We start from the raw sequence: 14619 nt of genomic DNA, 5'->3' as shown, positions 1-14619 counted from the left end.
TGATGCTAGGTCCTAGCGGAGTTCGGGAGAGCCCTCCCATGGCTGTGCCACACTTCATAGTTGGCATCTTTTGTCCACCTAGATTGCCTTGAGGGGCTGCAGAGTAAGCGAGGAATGGGTGATGGTGATGATGATGGTGGTGATGGTTCCTATCTTAGAGGTATGTAACTGAGCCCCAGAAAGCAAGAGCGCATTGCTTAAAGCCACATTTATGCATTTATTCATTCATCAATTTGACAAAACAGTTTCTTGGGGCAGGAGGGCATGCCAGGCCCAGTGCCATGTGACAAAGGCTGTGGATGAGGAAGATATGGCCCTGCCCTCCAAAAGCACAGTCTGCAGGGGAGACGTGGAGGTGAAGGCACAAGTCACTGGGTGCTGTGGGTGCCAGGCCAGACAGCCTGAGCTGCTTGCCTGAGGCAGCTGGGTGCATCCCAGAGGGACAGGCATTATGCTGAGGTTTCAAGCAGGAACTTGCCGAGTGACTGAAGGGACGGGCATATTCCCGACACATGCAAAGGTGTAGAGTCCCAGGAGGGCTTTTCTTGTCTAGGGAACGGTGAGAGGCCCCATGTGCGGGGACAGTGGGGCTCTGTGGGGTGGGGTGGAGTGGGAATGTGGCTGGAGGGCTTGGTGGGAGAGGTTGAGACCACTGAGGCAGATCCTGGCCACATTGTGGAGGGCCTGTGTGCTTTGCTAAGCCACGAGGATTTGATCTTCCGGCAACAGGGCCTTAGGGAATGGCTGAGCAGGTCCTGGTGTCACATAGCTGAAGCTACTGCTATCTCCTTGCTTGAAGCCAGCCCTAAGAACCTGTTTTCCCAGCCCAGCCTGCCCAGCCCAGGCTCCTGGGCTCCTGCAAGTCATGGAGGCCCATGCATAGAAAGCCAAGCCGTGGGGTAGAGGGTCCCTGCTGCTCTGGCCTGTTCCTTCTTATAGCAGTTAGCTGTTGATGCATAACAAATTACCCCAAAACTCAGTGGCTTAAAGTGACAAGCAACATTATTGTCTCATGCTTTCTGTGGGTTAGACATTTGGCAAAAGCCTAGCTGGGAAACTCTGGCTCTGGGTTTCTCTTGAAGTTATGGTCAAGATGCTGGCCCAGGGCCACAGTCATCTGAGGGCTGGGCCGGGGCTGGAGAGCCCACCCCAAGATGCTTCTTTCCGAGATGGCTCTCTCACATGTCTGGCTGGTGTGTGCTGGTGGACCCCTCTAGGGCTGCTTAAGGTCTTCACAATATGGTGGTGGGCTGTCCCCAACGTGAGAAAGAGAGAAAAAATGGCAGTGGCAATGGCGATGTCTTCAACGACCTAGCCTTGAGGTCACATGCCATCATTTTGCCATAGCCCCTTGGCTACGCCATGTGGGAGAGGATTATCCTAAGGCATGATCCAGGAGTTGAGGCTAATGGGGGCCATCTTGGAGGCTGCACACCACTCCCTTCTTAAGGGAATTGCATACAGCAGCTCCTAGAACCCCACTAAGCAGCCTGGGCTGGGGAGATAAGGTGGCTTCCTTGGAGACGGAGGGCAGGTCACACCTGGCTCTGCCTCCAACTTGCTGTGTGACCCTGAGCAGTTTCCCAAGCCTTCCTGGCCTGTTTGCTGTCTCTGTGATGCGGGAAGAACTCGTCTGCTCTGCAGGGCTGAGGAAGGCATAGAGGACCCCGTTTCTGAGGGATGGATGAGAATTGCAGAACATGGAGTCTTCTCTCTTCTCATTCTTAATCCTGTTTCTTCACACAGTTGGATAATCAGTTTTCCTGGAAGTCTTTGCAGCAGTCAATTTGCATAACCCCAAAATAAGCACGGTTCCTTCCTTTAAGCTAACTCTCAGCTGTAAATATCCAGCTGGCTTTTTGGAATTTGAACCAGTGTGGTTTAACTTTCCTCTCCCACAGACCACCTTGCTCCCTGGGTGGCTTGGAGGAGAGGCGCAGCCCTGTGTCCCTCACATGACCCCAAGCACTGTGTGGCTAATGCCCGGGGGTCAGTCCAGGCCAGGCCAGCTGTTTTCTCCTCTCCTTCTCAGCTCTCCTTTGTGGTGAGAGGGGAAGGGGGTGCTTAGTGGTGAGGGCCTCAGGATGCCAGAGCCAGAAAGGACTTTGGGGACATCTCATGCAACCCTTCCGTTTTTCAGATAAGACTCAGAGAAGGCCAGTAAGAGCCCAGTGTCACACAGCAAGTAGAGAGCAACATTGGGCCGAGAATCTGGACCCCATGTAGAGCTCTTTCTGGTCTCACTCCTGGGCATGCCTGGGAGGTGCTCTGTGGTTATTGTAGTTGGGCCCTGGGCCTCTGTGGCTTAGATACCCTCTCTAAGAGTCAGGGCAGGTGCAGGGTGTAGTGCAAGGGTGTTATCAGTTTGGGCCAACCAGACCCACACTTAATGCGCACACAAGAGGGGTGGGGGTATAAACAAGAGAAGAATAATAAGTAGACCAAATCTTTGAAGACTCATGCTCCATGGAAAACAACAGAGAAGGAAAGAACCAGAAGACCAGTGCAGAATGACCTATACTCCATGAACCTGGGTGTAGAGGGGCTTGGAGTTTGGCTTAAATCTGAGAAGCCCATGTGAAGGGGCAGGGTGAGTTGAGTTCCCAGTCTGTGGAATGTAGAAATGGGCAAGGCAGGAAGAGGCAAAAAGGCATGACCCCTCAGTGGGCCAGCAGCTCCTTCTCCCACCTGGCTAGGGACATCCCTGCTGCTCACAGCAGTGGGGGTGCCATGGTTCTCTCTTGCACGAATCAGTAACCAGCCCTGTGGCCTGTGGCCAGTGCTTCCTTCTTGGTCTCTGAGGTCCTTAGGGTGGCCTCATCATCTTCTTGTCCCTTTTACTTCCTACACTGCTCAGTGGGGTGAATGGTCCTGGCCCACTTCTGGCTGGTTGACTCAGTAATTTCTAACTCTTTGCTTTTGGTCATTCCTCTTCCCTAAATTGTCTTTCATTGTGAGCTCAGAGAGGCAGATTCACTTGGATCTTGGCTTGAGTAAACTTCAATCTCAAGGAAAAAAAGTCAGCTAGTGCTAGGACAGTATCATCCCAGGTACCCAAGAGTAAAGGGCTTCTGAATTACTCAGGCACGAAACTTCTGCAGCCTAGAAACTCCCCAAGGGCAGGGTTGTGCCTGTCACCAGATGGCAGGGAAGAGGGCAAAAGGTCACACGCACTGAAGGCCTGTTTGTGCCAGGCACATCCTACCTTTGTCTTTCATTGAATGTTCCTTGGTGTGGAAGAATTTGTGTCTCCATTTTATGGCCAAGGAGCCCAAAGACCAGAGAAGGCAGACACTTGCCTAAGGTTGGACAGCCAGTTTGTGGCAGAGGTGGGTTTGGGAGCTAGGCTTAGGTAACACCAAAGTCCAGCTGCTTTTCTGACATGGTGCAGGCAGGAGGAGTCCGCCCTTCAGGCCCTAGCTCTGCAGTTGCTGGTCTTGCCAAGATCCTCAGGGAGCTGGGGAGGAGAGGGGCCCCTCAGGGCAGCTAGATTTGCCACCTGCACAGGGAAGGGTGAAAGAGAAGCACTGACACTAATTAGGGAGCAAGAGCCCCCAACATCTTTATTTCTTGTTTCGGCTGCTTGGCCTGACAAAAGGCCTTTGTCTTATTTGGCGCAGTGACAGCATCATGTCATGTTCTTCCTGCCTCCTTCAGCCTGGCTCCTTCTCAGGGCTTTTCATGCTTCCCTGACTCGCCATCACCATTTCATACACAGTCGTGGGCAGGAGACCTGGGGGGACTGCCCAGCCAGCTACCCTCTAGCTGTGTTATCTTGAGCAAGTTGCTTAACCTCTCTGGGTCTCAATTTCTCCACCTGCAAAATGGGGATAGAGGCTGGAGCAGATATTTGTTAAGTTTCCCTGGTGATTTCCTTCCCATCTTGATGACTGGTGCTTGGGAAGGCAGTGGGACATTAAAGTCGGGGCCACTTCTGAACTCTGGCTGCGGGATGGGGGACATCCCCAAGCAGAGGGGTCTTTATCCAATCGCATTATTGTTAGAGTGATGCTATTTGCATATAATTTGCACTTTCTTTTAATGTCCAAATATTCTGACATACTTACCCTAATCTCTCCTTCCCTCCTTCTCACCATCTGTTTTCTTCCTTCCTTCCTTCCTTCCTTTCTTCCTTTTTTTTTTTTTTGTTTAAGATTTTATTTATTTGAGAGAGAGAGAGGATGAGCAGGGGCAAGGGCAGGGGCAAGGGGAGGGGCGGAGGGAGCAGCAGACTCCCCATTGGGTAGGGAGCCCTATACGGGACCCCATCCCAGGACTCCTGGATCACGACCTGAACCTAAGGCAGATGCTTAACCAATGAGCCACCCAGGCACCCCTTACCACCTATTTTCTATTGCCCACCCTGTGTCAGCCCTAGTCCTGTCTGGCCAGCTTGCCCCTACCGCAGCCCCTGCCTGGCTTTTACAGTGTGACTCAGCCTGGTAGCGTCCACAGTATGTCTGGACACTCTGTGCAGTGATCCTCATATTCAGCTCAGAGAGGTCAAGCAACTTGTCCGAAATTCCAAGTGAAGTGGCAGAGTCAGCATTCAGAGCCCTGAATGCCTGACTCTGGGACAGTGCTTTCCTCCCTGCTCCTCAAAGTGAGGTCTGTGGGCCAGGGGCATGGACATCGCTGGGCACTTGTTAGAAATCAGGCCCCATTACAGACCTGCTGAATCAGGTTCTGCATTTTATCAGGATCCCCAAGAGGCCACATGCACACCAGAGGTGGAGGGAAGCACTATTCTAGAACTCTGCTTGCCACGCTGGCTTCTAAGTTCCAGAGCTACTTGATGCTTTCTGGGGGCAAACTTACATGGTGTCAGAGCCAGAGAAGCCCTCAGATCTCTTTAATGCTGGTGGTTTCACCATTTGTGCTCTTTGGAGTACTGGGGTTCCCAGAGGTGTCTTTGGGGCTTCTCTGGTGTGGGGTGGGTGCCCAGCAGGCAGGACTGCCGAACTCCCATGCTTGCTTGAGCATTTACCCTTGGATTACATTTATAAACTCATGGAATACAATTTCACCGGAGTGGGTGTGATTGTTAGGTCTATTGGCTAAAAAAAAGTCTTTTTCAAATCATGCTTTATTTCATCCTTCTATTTTATAAGTGAGGAAATCAATACTCAGAGATATGTAGGGATCTGCACGAAGTCACACAGAATGTGAGACCAGAATCCGGCGATATCAGTTAGGATTGTTTTTGACTGCAAGTAGCAGCAAAGTTGACCTACAGAGACTTGTGTCAGTAAAGAGTTTCTTACAAGAAGTACCATGTTCGGCTCAATGAGGCATCAGGAGCCCTGGCTCTTCCTGTTTTCCATTTTGCCTGCTCCCCTCCCCATCACAAAACATCCAGCATGGAGTTTTTATCCTCATGGCAGAAAATGGTTGCTTTTGCTCCATGCCTTACATCCATGTTCCCGGTGGGAAGAAGAGGGATGGATGAATGTGCAGAAGGCATTTTTCTAGTTAGTTTCATTTTTTTTTTTTTTTAAAATTCAGGGAAGGATGCCCTCCCCTGTGGCTCCAATTTGTTGTAGGCCTGAACTGGGTTACATAACCACCCCTAGCTGGAAAAGAGTCAGGAGTAGGAGAGTGGGGAACGGGCTTGGGTGAAACCATCAGATGGTGAATGCTTCCCTATCTAGGGATCCTGTCCTGGTAAGCTGAGAGACTCTTCAGGGTCCAGAACTGCAGGCTTTGGGATGGGCTGGGCTGGGATATGTCTGAATCCGAGAGGCATATGTGCTTAAACCTCAGGGCTTGTCCTCCCCCACCACCATCAACATGGTCCTTTATGGGAACCATTTGGTGTGGGGACCAGAACTTTGCCAAACAAAGACTTACATACTTGGGGGCTTGGGGGCAGAAGGGTTGGATTAGAGGGAAAACCACAAGGGCTAATTCTAATTCTCTGACTATCTCCACTGCTCACAACCCCTAATGAAAACATGTGTAAGAAACCCGCAGGGTTAATTTTGCCGAAAAAAATTCCAATAAAGCCCCATTAGATTTTCACGTTAAATTAATGTAATGGATGCTTAAAAGCCATGCTAATTAGCCTTTGTTATTAACAGGAGTGTCAGGTGGATGGGATCTGGCCCAGAGCTTACATTTTTTCCTGGCCACCTATGGGAGATGGATTTGTCAGTGGTCGGAAAGCACCACACCATCTGGCCCCAGCAACCCAGCTCCTGCTCATGCCTTGGAATGTCTTTAGTCATTTAAATTCATTTGCCTGGAACTGGAATATTTGCCTCATCAAGATGACAGGCAATGAACTCTGTTTTCTGTTGGTTTTTATTTTATTTTGGGGGGACATTTCCCAATTTTCCCTGCCAGGAGCTGTCCTAATGTTTCTGCTAGGTACATGGCTCTCATGGGTTCCTCCCTTGCTCAGAAACATTTGATAGCTCCTCGTTGCCTATCAGGTATCTCCAGAGTCTCTGATTTGGCATTCAAAGCCTTCTGGGATTTAGCCCTAATTCACTTTTCTGGGCCCCCATTCCTCTCCATATGTACTAAGGGCAGGCTCCTCGCTGAACTTGGCCTTTCCAACTCCTCTTGACTTTGATTACAACCCCCTAACTCCATCATCTCAGCCTTCCCACACTTGTGCTGTTCTTTCCACTTTACAGATGGCAAACTTCACCCTGATCACTGATTTCCTTACATAAGGCACCTGGCATGTTTCGGGTGCTGAAATAATTTCTGTCTCTCATTTTTCTCCCTTACCCTCAACCTGTCTGCTGGGCCGGGCAGGACAACTTTAGGGTGGCTACTTCTCCTGCACCAGGGCTTGGGACTTGGGAATTCCAAATGCCAAGTGTGGCATTTGGGAAAAGGCTCTGTTTCGGAAAGGGGAAATGTACAAAGCCAGGATGAACAAGAGAAGGGAAGGCCAGGGCCCCTGCTCCTCCCATCATCCTGGGTTTTCTGGGCCTTAACACTAGAGGGAGTTTGCATATCTTAGGGAGGCACTGACCCCCAACTCCAGGCTCATCTGCTTGTTTATAAAACCTCTACTGCTTATCTCCAGGCAATCTGGACATGAATACCAGCTGTTGAGAGGAGTTGGCAGTATATCTGGGCTGCTGGGGCTGTGGGCAGTTGCAGGTCAGAGGTGGGCCGGGGGGAGCCTCTGCCCTGTTGGAAGCTGAGCCTGAGGACAGCCACCTGTGGGCAGAAGGACACTCTAACCTATTTCTGCATCATAGTCCATGCCCACCCCTCAAGTTTCAAGGACATAAATCTCTTCTCTGGGACCACTGGTCTCTCCAATCTGAACTAGGACAAGCAAGAGGTCATTTAAACCCCTTCCTTCTCTGTTCTTTGGGATCTCTCATGTCTGTGTCCAACCCATGGAGTTGGCCATTCCCCTTAGGGGTGAGTTAGATTTTCCCTTTAGGGTCACCACCAGGTTTGGGGTCAATTGCACAGCATCTGACAGGAGAGCTAAGGGGTTGACTTTGGTGCAGGGGCGAGTCTCACATGGCTAGGATTATTTGGAAGGGAGAGGGCATGAGACTTGGAGGCTCATCAATCATCCAGATGCCTGTTCGTTGAGCCCTGAGAACTCAGAGCAAAGAAGAAGGGACAAAAGAACCCCCTAGTCTCCAGGAGGCAGCTGGAGAAGCTTAATAGTTGAGTGCTCAATACTCTGAGTGCGGAGGATTTTTGAGGAAAACCTAGCCATGATAGGGATGTAACAGGACAGGGAAAGGAAACGGGGCTCCTCTGGGCCCCAGTTGCCACAACTAGAGGAATTGCTTAAGATTGAGATGTTTATTTCTATCCCAGCAGCCAAGTCAAGTCAAAGGCCAGCAGGCAGAGTGTGTGTGTGCATGTGTGTGCATGTGTGTGCATGTGTGTTTGTGCATACACACACACACACACAGTGTAGTTAATGCAAGGCCTCCCACCGCAGAATAAATTGCCCGACTGACCCCAGGTGCGAGGGGACATGCCTCGCTTCTCTTGCACACTGGAGATTTCCCCATGACTGAGCCTGTCAACCACATTGCCGGAAATGCAAACCTACACTGGCCATCAGTAGATGGCCTGACTCTGGTGCACCATCAGTGGAGATGACGGGAGGCAGGAGGCCCAGGCCTTCCCCAGCTGACTCCATGCCTAGTCCTCCCTACCCTCCACTAACGCTTCGTTCTTAATGAAGGCCATGTGGCCTTGTGGAATTTGCCCCTGAGCCTTTGTATGACAGGTGGCACCCAGATGGGACCCACCTTGCCTGACACCCTTCTCCATGAGCCTTCTTTAAATGCCTGGGTAATCTCTCTGCCTCACAAATCCTGCCCAGATGGCAGGAAGGAAGTCCTGGCAAAGATGCATGAACCCAGATGTCCAGGGTCTAAAAGAAATGAAGGGGGGAGGGGGAAAGGGAGAGGTTGGGGGAGAAAGTGTGCTGGGAATCTAGGAGGAGAGGGTATGAATTACTAGCCTGTGCAAGGATGAAGGGGAGAAGGAGTCTCCATGCACCAGGACATGCCCTACCCAACCCAGGCCAGGCCATCTGCCTGGCTCTTCCATCTTGGCATTTGGCACAAGTGGACACAGTTCTGAGTACCTCTCAGAAAGGGGGGGGCATTGGTCCAGCCCACTGCCTGGGGCCACTCAGGCCTCTACTTCTTGATGCACAGCTTATGGCTTGTGAGGTCACTGAACAGGAAGGTGAGAGAACATGAACTAAGGAGGGAACACTGTGGGGGGATGCCCATGAAACCTTGGCTTTTCTGGGCGGGGGTGTGGGGAAGGGGAAGGGAGGACCAAAGACCAAAGGGTCTCTGGAGGGATCTGTGCCTATGCTCTGGGTTAGAGTCCAGGCCCCTGGGGAGATGAACCCTTCCCCTGGATCTTCCTGCCTCCTGCAGTAAGAGGAGGCAACAGAACATTGAAAAGAGACATGAATAAGGTGGCCTGTGTCTCTTTCCTAGACCTTGGGGGTTAGGACTCTCCACATGACCAATAGAATAGGAATCCTAAAGTTTCCATCTATCGGCTTTTTGACAGCCAGCCGCCCTCTGCCTGCTTCTTTCTTGCTGTCAGAACTCAGGTGCCAGCAGCCATGATTTTCAGGGAAGCCTGGGATCCTCCTGACCTCAGGAGTGAATCCCGACTAATCCGAGCCAAGCATGGCAATCCCATTTCCTTGGCTGGTGATGTTCACGCACAGGCACGTCGTGCAGTTCTGGCTAGTGACAGTTAAGAGAGGAAGCTTGTTGGTGGAGAAGGGGTACATCTTCTGGGAAAAGCTTTCTGGATCTGAAAAACTGGCTAGACAAAAGAAGCAGCTACTCCTGTCCACCACCTTAGGATGTTGTTAGGTTGAGGATGTGATGTCTGGAGCTTTGGCAGCCACATTAAGATCACAAAGGAGGTAGTTAAGATGCTGAGGAATGAATGGAAAGAGAGAATGAATCTGGGCTCTGGATAGTATCCTAGGACTCAGCTGAATTAACCCAGACTTGGAATTGCCTTACCTCCAGACTTCTTAGTATAAGAAATTATGAACTCTTTATTTTTAAAATGACTAATAATTGAGTTTTCTATTGATTGTTGCTGAAAGCAGCCAACCTCATCAAATTTCTGAAGTTTGGATGAAATAATTTGGATTGTCTGCTCTGATTCTGTCTTTGGGGCCAATGAAGATGTCTCTGAGCTCCCTGGAAGCTTAGCTTAGCTGGAACAGCCTCCTTTCCCTCTGGGCAAGTGTTGCTGAAGAGTCTGGGAGTGGGAGCCAGAAGAATTGGGTTCAAATCCCACACCTTTATGCAGGCACTGTGTGATTTTATGTTAATTAGTTAATTAATTATTTAAAAAATTATTTTATTTATTTATTTGACACAGAGAGATCACAAGTAGGCAGAGAGGCAGGCAGAGAGGGAGAAGGAAGCAGGCTTCCCGCCGAGCAGAGAGCCCGATGTGGGGCTCGATCCCAGGACCCTGAGACCATGACCTGAGCCGAAGACAGAGGCTCAACCCTCTGAGCCCCCCAGGTGCCCCTATGTTAATTATTTAAACCAGGAGTTGGCAAACTGTTTTCTGTAAAGGGCCAGATAGTAATTATTTTAGACTTGGTGGGCCATACGGTCACTCTTGGAACTGTTCCACTTTTGTTTCAGTTTGAAAGCAAACTGTGGATAACACACAAATAAATGGGCATCCCTGTGTTCCAATAAAACTTTATTTACAAAAAACAGGCGGCCCACTGGATATGACATGCAGGCCACTGTAAATCAACCCCTGATTAAACTCTTGGAATCTCAGCCTCCTCAGGAGGAAAATGAGGTTAATTTCTGTTTTCTTCATGGGGCAAATCTGTACATCAAATGAGTTGACTTTATCACTATATAAAGTATAATGTACATGGGGCCCCCTTTCCTGAGAATCAAAGGTCCTGACACTCAGGGATGGAGAAGTGCTTGACTCTACCACCTACTACAGCTGTGTGGTTTTGGGAAAATAACCCAACTTCTCTGAGCATCAGTTTCCTTCTCCCAAAGTGGGGATTCTAATACCGACTTTATACAAGGTTGCAAGGGTTAAGTGAATAATGTGTCTAAAGCTTTGCACAGATTGAGTACCCAAGGAACCATAGTAAGTGTTATTAATGAGTAAAGCCCCCCTTTTACTGACCTGGCAGATGCCATCTTGTCTCACTCTACCCGTGTCTTGACATTTGGTAAATCTCCATTCCTCCCATGGACCGCAGAGCCCTTGGGGGCCTGCAAACCTCCCCTTGCCTTGCACTCTCTCTTTCTCGCCACCACCCACCCAATGCCCTCCCCACCACACCCGCTTCCCCATTTAACAGAACGAGTAATTAACAATGTTAATTCTAATCTCATTTGCTAATGAAGGCAGTCTAATTGCACCATAATTGGCAGCGGCAGCAGCAGAAAAACACAAAATAAACCCTGCGTGGGTAATTCGGTTTAACTTCTTTATAATTACCTTGCAGGCCGGGACCGGGTGACTGTGAGTGGGATGGGGAAGTTGGGGAATTAGGAGAGGGGAGCCAAGACCTGAGGTTGGGGAGAAAGGATGAACAGAGCCCCTCTCCTGTCCCACTCTCCTGCTTACCATGAGACCTCTAAGATAAACTTCCTTCTTGATTCCCATTTTCTCCTTTGGTGGGGGCTCTTCTACAAGCTGATTTTCAAGTTGTGACTTGCGGATGCACCAGATACACTGAGGCTCAAGGACTTACCAGCCCTCCAGTATCTTTATGAACCCACCTTTCCCCGGTAGCACCTCTGTGAGACCCGAATGCAGGTCCGGGATCTGGCCTAGCCTGTCTTCCCATCTGTATCTCACAGCTCTGACCCGATATTCCACACAAACCCAACTGTTGGTCCTGCTTCTGCGTAGATTCTGCCCTCTGATTGGAACGCCAACCCCACACTTCCCTCCACCCCCTTGGACAATCCACCCCTTTAAGCCATGTGAAGGAAGCCTTCCCTGACTCCCAAAGGCTAATTCTTACTCCTTTTCACTTTACCTAGTACAAACCTGCACTCTACCACACATCCCATTATTTTACATGGGCCTGTTTACTGTTCGCAGGCTTTCTTTGTCACTAGATTGTGTCATTTTATTTATGGGCCGCCAGTGCCTGGCCCAGAACACATGCTGGATTCTACTTTCGCAGAATGAGTGAATGAGATGTAGGTGATCTTGAAGAACATTCTGGAAGCTTATGACAAGGCCCTGGGTTCCGATCCTGGCTCTCTGGCATAACCTGCTGTGGACCCTGAGGCACTGCTCTGTCTTGTGAAAGTCTCATGCTCTATAATTTCTTCTTTTCCACTTCTCAACGTCGAGGACTTCTTGCATTATCATAGTTGAAATTCTTTCTCTCTTCATAAATAAATAAATAAATAGATAGATAAATAAATGAAATGTAAAAGTTAGCCAACCTTGTAATATCCACTCCAGGCCGTCTTTGTCACTGGATGCAAAGTTTCCGCCTCAACTTCTTGTGCATTCTTCTCTATTTCTGCCAGGTAACCTCACTCTGATGTTGAAGGTTCTGCATAAGTAAGTAAACATCTTGTCTGGACCCTAATAGAATGTCTCCCACATCTCAGCAAACTAAGCCATACCTTAATAGCATCCCGTGCCCAGTTTTGGAAGAGAGGAGTACCCCAGGTGTTTGCTCTGCTTATACATACAATCATTTCCATAGCAACCAGCTGTGATTTAGGAGGAGCTAGGAACTGCTTTCAGTGAAGGGGTGGAAGCAGAGGAAGTCTAGCATTTCTGGTCTAAAGAAAACACTTTATAATTCTTATGTTTAAAGATTTTATTTATTTATTTGACATAGAGAGATCAAAAGTAGGCAGAGAGGCAGGCAGAGGGAGAGGGGGAAGCAGGATCCCTGCTGAGCAGAAAGCCCGATGGGGGGCTCGATCCCAGGACCCTGAGATCATGACCCGAGCCAAAGGCAGAGGCTTAACCCACTGAGCCACCCAGGTGCCCCAAGAAAGCACTTTAGAAGGAGGGCCCTTTTTCTGAGCCTGGAGTCCCCACACACTGTATCAAACGTGGGCATCAGCTCTCTGGGTGTTTACAGGCATCTGTGGTCTCTTGGTTTCATTTTTTTCATTGGAGACATCCCTTGTAGAGTCCTCCATCCTTCTGCTCTCTCATTCCCTGGGTGGACCTGCAGTCGTTAATCCTGGGGTTTCTTCGATACTGCCTGGAAATCTCCTTTGCCTCTCTTCTGTCTGGATATCATGTTCCCTGGTCCCCATAGCTCCATTTCTACTTGGTTTATGCTCTTATTTTGGTGCAGCATGGGAGATACAATTTCTGAGACTGCTTATGAGAAATTTAATGCCATGCAGCTTCCTGATCTTTTTTATGGAACCAAACTTTCCCCCTTTCTCTCTGGTGGCTTTAATAATTTCATCCTCAGTGTTTTGAAATTTTCCCATGAAGTGCTTTGGTATCAGGGGCCCATTAATCTGGAAACTCATATCCTTCAATGCTAAGACATTTGCTTATGTTACTTCTGTGATCATTGTCTTACCTCTGATTTCTTTCCCTTTCTGTATTGCCTATGAGTTAGATGTCGGATCTCCTGACTTGGTTTTCTGAATTTTTAAATCATTTTTCTCCTGTATTTTATTCTCACTCTTCATGTTCTAGGAGATTTCCTCAATGTTATTCATCAACCCTCCAGTGGATTTTTCTCTCTCTCTTTTTTAATTCCAAAGTTCTTTTTATTTCCTGAATGTTCTTTAAATTTTTTTTTTATTTTAATAGGAGCCTGTTCTTTTTTCAAGGGTGCAGTATCTTCTCTTATACAAGGATAACTCTAGGGTTTTGAGATATCCTCCTTCCTAAATTGCTTCTCTTTGATCTGAGCCTCTTTCTCCCAGTTTTTTTATTCTCTGTCTTTTGTATTGGATGCCCTGGATTCCTGGAAAGCCCATGTGCATGGGCCCTGTGTATGACAAGAGAGTCGAGGGTGTTTGGGGGGACACTTGCTCTTGGTCTATTCTTGGGCTGTACTGTTCCATCTGAGATGAGTCCCCCTAAGCTGCAGCCTGGGTGGTGGGAACTGTGCTGCCAGCACTCAGGAAATTGCGTGGGTGTACAAAGCATGTAGACTTTTCCTTAATACCTGTGTTTTCTGTCATCACCTTGCCCTCGGTGAGGACTTACGTTCTGAAATTTAAAGCCTTTCAGATTCCATTGCTCTTCTCTCTTATGAGGAAGAATGGAGGTTGTGCCTGTAGGGTCTGACTCCTCCATATGCAGATTTTCCGTCTATGTCTGACTTGAGCCGAGCTCTCAGAGCAGCTGGTTTTCCTCGTATTTGAGACTTTCTGGGCTTCTGCACGAGGAACCAGCCAGCACCTGGACTTCCCCACGGCCAACTTAGGTTTCAGCCTTTTCTGGCCTCCTGAGTCAGTTGTTACTCACCCATCTGCTCCTCAGCCTTGGCAGTTTTGTTGCTGTTGCTTCCTCTCCTTTTCTCTTGGTCTGGTTTATGTCTGAACAAAATCCCTTAGTCATATTAGTGGGTGTTGGGAGGAAGCAAGGTTAAGAGTGACTTCCTCGTGTGTGCACAGCACCTTAGCGTTTCTGCAGTCCGTCCCCATCCACCCTCTCATTTTATCTGCACAAGAGCCCAGTGGACCAGGAAAGGAAGGAGGTTTTCTCTACCACGTTTAGCCAGAATTCTGAGCATCACCCTTTCAGCAGCATTTAAATGGAAGTGAGCAAGAGTTGGAAACAGAGGTGAGGGGTGGTTTCACCAGCATTTCCCCTACTTCTCCATGCTCCTCATGTGGAATTTGCTGAGAAGAGAAATGCCATCGGCATTGTGGACCCAGTGGGAAGAGGAATTTGGAATCAGAGCTGCTAGAAACTCTGGGTCTGGGGCACCCGCGGTAAAACTGCTTTGATGTAGTAACTGGTGATGTGAAAATTAAATGTTTGAAAATAAAAAGCAAAGCCAGATAGTGGTGCGGGAGGCATTGAGGGGGGCCTTTCCTCAACTCCTGTTTTTCTTTCTGGACCAATCATTTCTGCTTGTTGGCACAGGTGTGTATGTGCGTGTACATATATATATGTATTTGGGTGCAC

General features: G+C 48.9%; 1 long non-coding RNA gene across 3 annotated transcripts in view; it reads left to right on the top strand.

Moving 5' to 3' along the window:
* LOC116578389 overlaps positions 1–14619 on the top strand; it is an 85184-nt gene that overhangs the window by 8090 nt on the left and 62475 nt on the right. The gene's annotated exons all lie outside the window — the stretch shown is intronic.

The sequence above is a fragment of the Mustela erminea genome, chromosome 18 (genome assembly GCF_009829155.1).
Source record: "Mustela erminea isolate mMusErm1 chromosome 18, mMusErm1.Pri, whole genome shotgun sequence".
Taxonomy (NCBI): Eukaryota; Metazoa; Chordata; class Mammalia; order Carnivora; family Mustelidae; genus Mustela; species Mustela erminea.
Note: the sequence above shows the minus strand (reverse complement) of the source record. Positions and strands in the feature narration are given on the sequence as shown.